The sequence below is a fragment of the Etheostoma cragini genome, chromosome 8, assembly GCF_013103735.1.
Source record: "Etheostoma cragini isolate CJK2018 chromosome 8, CSU_Ecrag_1.0, whole genome shotgun sequence".
Lineage (NCBI taxonomy): Eukaryota > Metazoa > Chordata > Actinopteri > Perciformes > Percidae > Etheostoma > Etheostoma cragini.
In genome coordinates, this window is record NC_048414.1 from 2,040,607 (window position 1) to 2,048,801 (window position 8,195).

An 8,195-nucleotide genomic window follows, 5' to 3' on the forward strand; every position below is an offset into this window, starting at 1 on the left:
AGGGTTAGGGGCTAGGGAATGCATTATGTCAATGACTGGTCCCCACAAAGATAGGCAGACACGACTGTGTGTGCGTGTTTGTGTGTGTGTGCGTGTAGTCCATTTTATATGAAAAGGAGAAAGGATATTACACTTTAAAGTACGCAGTTTTTTATGCACACACAAGCCAAGTTTCCAAGCCTGTCTGTGGACTATTACTATTATTGAACGCTGCTCTGCACTCTAAATTTGCATGTGTGATAAAGCCGCTTGTTAAACTGCTGAATAAAAGTCACACAAAAAATACAAGGTGAAGTCTCATCACTTGCTTTCTTTTTCTTTTCTCTCCCATGAATCATCTGGGGACCCTATGGAGGTCCCCGACTCCTAGCTTGGGAAACACTGGACTAAAATAGCTGTCAAGTCATTTCAAATACAACAGTATACGCTTTCATGCATCAGTATGAAAGTCACATAGATTAATAAATCCATCAGTGGCCTACAGAACAACACCTTTACTTTTGACACTTTGAGTAGATCTGAATGCAGAACTTACTTGACTTAACCTGTAATAAAGTACTTTTAACTTGTGGTATTGATACTTTTACGAGGGAAATTAGAGCTGATTTGCCGATACAGTGAGGCTCAAACGTTTGGTTGCCCAAACTTTTGCAGACGCCATTTTTTAGTTTTCTGTTATTTTGACAGTGTAAATGATTGAAATAAAAATCTAAATTTTTGTGACATATAATACAAATGTCTAATCTATCATTTGATGCCTTTTGAAGATTTTTCCATCTTTTCTTGGCTTCTTTGTACACATTAATACAATTGTTTTAACCTGGGGTGCCCAAACATTCGAGGCCCCAGTGTAAACTATAGGTTCTTAACTCTCTTTCAGGTGACTTCGTTCTCCCCCAACGGGTAAGGGTCTAATTTTTTGCCCTGGGGCCCCCCCAACATGACCGCCCACCAGGGAGACTTCTCAGAAATCTCAAAATTCTTCGCCAACCCATTTTGTTGACTGAACATTGAGTGTGATGGATTATCTCTGCAAAAAAGTCTCTGTGTGTTGATTTCAGTGGAAAGGAATGGAGAATAATGGCTGCCGGGACATTAACAAATCAACCTCAATACTGATAAAATGAAGATTATATCTAGTTTTCTCTTTCTCAGAGCTCCGTTCCCTCCTCCCAGATGATGCAACGTGGCGTTGTTGTTTCCTCACAGGCCGAGCCCTCGCAAACCTTCAAGTAAAGTTTCATTCGGTTCAGTTTCAATCACTGGCTCAGATTTCGTTAACCTCACAATAAACGACCACACCACCCCCTCCTTTATCTGAGCGAATATATTTGCATAATTTACTCTGGATTATCTTTAATTTATGCAGAAACTGCTTTCCCCTTGTTAGGTTGAATGTTTCCAAGGGGGCTAATAAAATTAGTTGTACCCCCACAGAGCGCCCATTCAGGGATTTTTTTTTGAGCTGTTGGACAGTTTTTCATGACTTTCCTACAAACTGCGCTCCGACTCAAAGGGATTTTTACCTCCAACCCCAGCCTGAAGTGATCTCTGGAGGAAAACTAAAGGCCAGATAGGGAGACAGACTTTATTTCTTTGCTCTTTAGTATCTTTTAGTATTGAATGTGAATCATTCAACAGAGCCGTTTCTCACGGTGCCCAAACTACTCAGGACAAAACCAGCTGCTGTGAAGAAGCACAAAACAGTTTGGGGGTTCAGAGGTTGGAACAGTTCTGCACAGATTAATACTTTTATTGATCCTGCAGGGAGAGCAGAGAGAAACAGCCGCTGATCAATCGACCAATCGGCACAGGAAGAGGATGTTGTGACGGGCGCAGCCGTCCTGGTTGGGGGTGTGACGATTTTAGATGAGAGGGAGGAGTGAGGGAGGAGTCCTTACACTCTACATAACGTTACACACTTTCACACTTTCACTGGTAATCACATCATAGCCACGACCTAAAACACCCCCTGCTTTATCACCGATTTTAAATCATCGAGACCCTAATTCATAAAACTGAACATCATTCTATATTGCAGAAGACTTAAAGCGAGTGATTGAGACGAAAATGTTTCTTGAGGTAATAAATCAAGTTAGAAGTGGGTCACTTTCTCATAGACTTCTACAGAAAAGGACCCGCTTGTGCAGCCGCACTTCGCCCCCTGTAGGAGTTTAAACGGAAACCAGTTTTAAGTCCCCCCCCTGCTGGAGACCAGATAGAATGCAGGTTTAAGGAGTCTCCCCCTGCTGGAGATCAGATGTAATGCAGGTTTAAGTAGTCTCCCCCTGCTGGAGATCAGATAGAAAGCAGGTTTAAGGAGTCTCCCCCTGCTGGAGATCAGATAGAAAGCAGCTTTAAGGAGTCTCCCCCTGCTGGAGATCAGATGTAATGCAGGTTTAAGGAGTCTCCCCCTGCTGGAGATCAGATAGAAAGCAGGTTTAAGGAGTCTCCCCCTGCTGGAGATCAGATAGAAATCAGCTTTAAGGAGTCTCCCCCTGCTGGAGATCAGATAGAAAGGAGGTTTAAAGAGTCTCCCCCTGCTGGAGATCAGATAGAAAGCAGGTTTAAGGTGTCGCCCCCTGCTGGAGATCAGATAGAAAGCAGGTTTAAAGAGTCTCCCCCTGCTGGAGATCAGATGTAATGCAGGTTTAAGGCAGTTCTGCATTTGCAGCACTTCTTATTTATTTTTAAGCGATTATACGTATGTTCCACCACAATCCCGCCTCATGCATCAGGTCCCAGGGACCCTGGAGGACGAGATGAGGGTAGTGGGATACGCATTTGACTGCAGGATGGGTCTCGGGACCCCAGAGGCCGAGGCGACTGTAGCATAGCACTAATCACATGGTCTGAAGAGCTTCAGGTCCGCGGGACAAATCCCAGCCCTTCTGTCTTTATTTCCACACTAACTGAAGAAATAATGTCGAGGTGATGATCAGTGTCCATTTCACAGTCCCAGAGACCAGCTGCAGCAACATCCCTTTCAGATCCAGAGACAAGTTCCTCCCTTGGATGATGTTACGTGGGAAAAAGCACCGGCCATTGAAAAGAACGAACAACAACAACTCCCCCGAGCAAAGGTTCCCAGGGCCTTTTTCAGGACATCAGATAAGTTGTTATTGTTGTTGTGTTTTTAACCATCATTTTGTTATGGAGAGACTCTGCTGAGCTTTGTTGTGACTTCAGCTCCGCCTCAAGTTTACGCAGGTCAACACAACTTTTTTTCATTGCATTACATTTAACCCTCCTGCTGTTCTCGGGTCAAATTTGACCCTTTTAAAAAATGTCTATACCTGAAATATGAGTTTCTTTTCAACCCAATTATCACAAAAAATGGATTGGATTCCTTCAAACGCTCTTTGCAAATACAACTGATCGCTTTCATTCCTCTGATCTTAACAATTAGTCAAAATAAGCTATAATTTCTGCTTTTTTAACTCAAATATTAGGTATAATTCTATTTAAATAAAGGTTACTGACCAGGAATTCAAAAAAGTATACAGAGTAAAACTAGTGGCAGGAAGGTGGTGGTAGGGAAAAATAAAAAATACATTAAAAAAAGTCTGAAAAATGGATGAAAATGTCAAATTTCGGACTGTTTTTTGACCCGGGAGGACAACACATGGGTTGAAAAACGTTTTTATAAAATACAATAATAATTCATGAGGTTTTTACATATGTATTTGTTATTATATACAGCTAAATATATCTCTACCTTATTTTGATTTGATTGTCATTCATAAATAACACGAGTGTGGCCAAATATTCACCAAAAAACAACTAGACAAGAAAAAACTGTAACAAGTAAAAAAGTCAAAATTTTGAAGAAAAACAAGACACAATTACACCAACTTGTTACCACTATTTTTAAACTATTTTTTGGATTTCATGGTCAATAAACCTCACGTATCCTTTATGACTTCCTTTCTAATTTTAGAGTTAAAAAAATGGCAGAAAGTAGACATTATGATGACTGATAAGTTAAGTTCAGGGGATGATTATGGATCAGACTGTCAACATTTAGTCAAAAATGGATTAAAACACCCAAAAATCAATGATAGTATTGAACTGATCCTTACTTTTGCTTGTGAAGAGCATTTAATGGAATCATCTGTGTTACTTTTGGGCAATTTAATTGAAAGAAACCCAAATTTCTGATGTAGAAACTTTGAAAACGGGTCAAATTTGACCCGAGGACAACAGGAGGGTTAAGTTAACCATCTTTATAGTTACATTTGGCCGAATCAAGGTGACTGTGAGCTGGGTGCCGACTGAAAGTGACGGCGATGACAGTTTAGACACCGATATGGCACAGCGGCCCCCTTAAAACACTACTCCCGGGACACAAATACACGTTTCCTGGGTGCAAGTCTTGTTTCTTTCTTCTTTCTTTTTCTTACGCTCTCTCGCTTGTCTTGTGAACCCGACATCCATCCGACCGCTTCCCTACGCGGGGCCAGGGTGCTCTTATCCAGCAGCAGTCAATGAGGGGCATGTAGTAATAAATATATGGAATCCATGCAAATTATAGTGCATTATTTCTCGTAGCTACACGTGTGAATTGTTCATGAAAACAGCCTGCCCTTTAACAGCAGCAATGGAGTTGAATATGTTGTCAGACTGCAGGATAATCTCCCCCCCACCCATCAATACATGGATTGAGGTAATGAGGTCATGTCACAGGGAACAGACTGGGTGTCATTAAACCCCCTTCCCCTCCTCTGCTACCACATTCACTCTACACACCCCCTTACTCCTGACAGAGGGGTCGGAGGTCGGGGTCTGGAGCTGGTTCAAAGCCCTCTGGGGATCCCCATTGAACCCACACGCCAGAAAGGGCCGGTCCGACCCATCGATCACATGTTCACAAGTTCAAAATGAATGCTCCGAGCCACTGAGCACATCTCACATCAAAACTCTGAGCTCAGATACAAAACTGCACTCGCCGTTCGACACCTTCAACGCAACACATGTAGTGAAGAGAGACAGTTTGTCTGGCATTTTGTCAATTTCACGTTTATTTGTTTTGTTTATACAACAAATATTTGAATATATACAAGTTGAGAACACAAAAATGTGCATATATACATTTTTTTTTTTTACATGTTCACAATAAACAACAAGGCTAGAGGATGCTTGCACAGACAACCTTTGCCGCCGTTTTTTGGGGAAACGACGGTCTGGAACATTACCAGATTCATACTTTAGGATTATGGTGAACCTCCAGGGAAGTAATCAATGCAACAGACCCCAAAACTGTCACAAATATTCATGTTTTTTGTTTCAAAGGAGTTTGATGGAGAAAAGTAATAAATTACTTACATAGAAACCTAGGGTTGGGTATCGGTTGGATATTAACCCTCATGTTGTCCTCTGATCAAATTGACCCGTTTTCCTACATCAATGTTCTCTTTAGTTCCCCAAAATAACATGATTGATTCCACCCAACGCTCTTTGGCAAGTACAAATCTCTACTTTCATTAATTTTGGGGAGTCTTAATCAATTTTGTAGCACTTGAAAAAAAATTGAAGTGTTTTTGAAAATAGTATTGAGTAAAAGTTGACATATTCCAGTCTGTGATTATCCACTGTAAAACTAAATATAATAAGTTAGTGTGATGTAGTCTTGAAAACGTCAAAAAAGTGAAAAAACATTGAAAAAAAACATCAAAAGTGTTGAAAACAATGGACAAAAGCGTAAGAAAACTTAAAAGCGTCAACAAAAGTGTTGATTTATACGGGATTTTTGAGGGGAAGACGTCACGAGGTTCACAATTCCGATTCTTCCTTTTGATTCCGGTTCTTATCAATTCAGATTCTTTGAGTCATGGAGTCAAAACGGCTCCCATGCCAATTTTAACAAATTAGAGGACAGTTTCACAGGGTGCTTATTTCACTGTAAAATAAAGCCGCACTAGAGTGCTTATTGTGCTCCAAAGATGCAACTTAGGCCCAACGAGACCGTCAACGCGTCAAACCCCAAACCTGAGGAAGAACTAAGGAATGCAAAGTTCAACTACAACTAAGGTTAATGGAACCAAAACTAAGGGAGTCTGGAGATGTGGTCAAAAAGGACAAAAAGAAGGGAAGAAGCCTGGACTTCAAGGCGTCTCCGTCGGACCCAGAATTACCCCCCCCCACCCCCCCAAACCCCAAAGTAGGCCCAGAAACCCCGAAAACTGGACCACCAGACCTCCACCCTGAAAGCAATGAATAACAAAAGAAAGACAAAAAAAAACTAGCTAATCAAAAGGACAGTGTAGATCTGCGCTGCTTCAGTCTTCTGCTCGGCCTAGCATTCCCAGCCTACAAGAGACATAGGCTGGGAAGAGACACACACACACACACACACACACACACACACAGATACACACACACACACATATCCAGGGGGCGGGACCACCTCCACCCTCCAGACCACCAGGAACACCTGAGGCAAACAGAGACGGGAGAGGAAAAAAAAAAAAAAACAGGCTCATATTAAATCGGGAAGCGAGCATCGGATGTGAAACCAAATCCGATTCCAATGAAGAAACGATTCTACTGAACTCGTGATTTTTGAACCGAATCCTAGCGGGAACCGGTTCTCGATGCCCGACCCTGGAGAAACCTGACGCTCAGACGGAGCAGACTCAGAGAATATTGAGACAAAAATATCCTTTTTGGCTAAACGCCACAGTAATTGAACGCTTAATTAAGGTGGAAATGTCTATTGTGGCATATTTAGTAGTCCAAAACAAGCCGTTAGTAGCGTCCGTATGAATGTGACTCCTCCTGTTAACTCTCCATGTTTACTTTCTGCTGAGGCCTTGTTGATTTAGGTGATGGGAACCGGCCGCTCCGCGCTCCCTCGCCCTTTGATGTTTTGTCGACTATTGTTGGGACGGGCTCTGAATCGGCCCGGCTGGTTGGTTCCTTGGCAGCCATTGAACCTTTTCCGAAGATTAACTGTTATTACCGGCGTCTTTGTTGCGTCCCGGCTGCTCTCTGCATACCAGCAGCGAGACAAAACGTCCCTCTCCAGCCTCTCCAGTGGAGGAGGCTTCAGAAAACAGCAGGTCTGGTTCGCTTTTATCTGCACACTGACAAGAGTATAAGAGCACTAAGTGGTCTCTCCACTGACATCAAGTTCCTTTTTAGGAGAGAAGAGGTCCGATATGCACTGTATTAGCCCCGACCAGCACACACACAAACACACACACACACACGTATGCACACAATGGAAAATGGTTCTATTTTGGGACAGACGGGGTCACAGATCACCTCAATAAAGAGGCAGGAATGTGTTGAGGCACTTCTGCGTTCACTTCAACTACGCGATCTCTGACTCTCCTCGCACAGCCTCCTGCAGCACTAATGAGCTTTGCATTCAGCCGTTCATTCAGGCCGGGCTGCTAGTGTTTAAAAACACATGGTGAGTTACACGCTGCCAACACACGTGACCTCTGACCCCTGCTGCACTGCACACCACACCACACCACACCGTCAGGAAGGTTGTGCTGGAGGAAGAGAACGCTCTGCAGCTTGAAGTCATTCGATCAGTTTGCAAAAAGCATAAATTGTGGAAACCTGGAGAAATGTGAAATTTGAACCCTCATGTTGTCCTATATCAATGTTCTTTTTAATTCCCCAAAATAACACGATTGATTCCACCCAACGCTCTTTGCCAAGTACAAATCTCTACTTTCATTAATTTTGGGGCGTCTTATTCAATTTTATAGCATTTGAAAACAAAAATGGAAGTATTTTTGAAATATTATAGAGTAAAAGTTGACATATTCCAGTCTGTGATTATCATCAACATCCATTCCTTTAATTTTAGTCTCAATAATTCCTAATTTCTGCTTTCTAACTCAAACATTAGGTATAATTTCCTATAAATGAGGTTTATTGACCACAAATTCCAAAAATAACTGTAAAACTAAAGGTAATAAGTTAGTGTTACGTAGTGTTGAAAACACAAAGGAAAAATCAAGGAAAACAGGCAATGGTCAAAAGTCTGAGGGAAAACAGGACACAGGGAAACAGCATACAGAGAAACAGAACTCAGGGAAACAGGACACAGGGAAACAGGACACAAGGAAAACAGGAACTCAGGGAAACAGGACACAGGGAAACAGGACACATGGAAACAGGACACAAGGAAAACAGGAACTCAGGGAAACAGGACACAGGGAAACAGGACACAGGGA

General features: G+C 42.2%; 1 long non-coding RNA gene across 1 annotated transcript in view; it reads right to left on the reverse strand.

Moving 5' to 3' along the window:
* Positions 1 to 4,372: 4,372 nt before the first annotated feature.
* The window catches only part of LOC117949781, a 15,525-nt gene continuing 11,702 nt past the window's right edge, over positions 4,373 to 8,195 (reverse strand). Inside the window, exon 3 of the long non-coding RNA XR_004657728.1 lies at positions 4,373 to 4,385. This is a non-coding gene — a long non-coding RNA (uncharacterized LOC117949781). The remainder of the gene's footprint in view (positions 4,386 to 8,195) is intronic.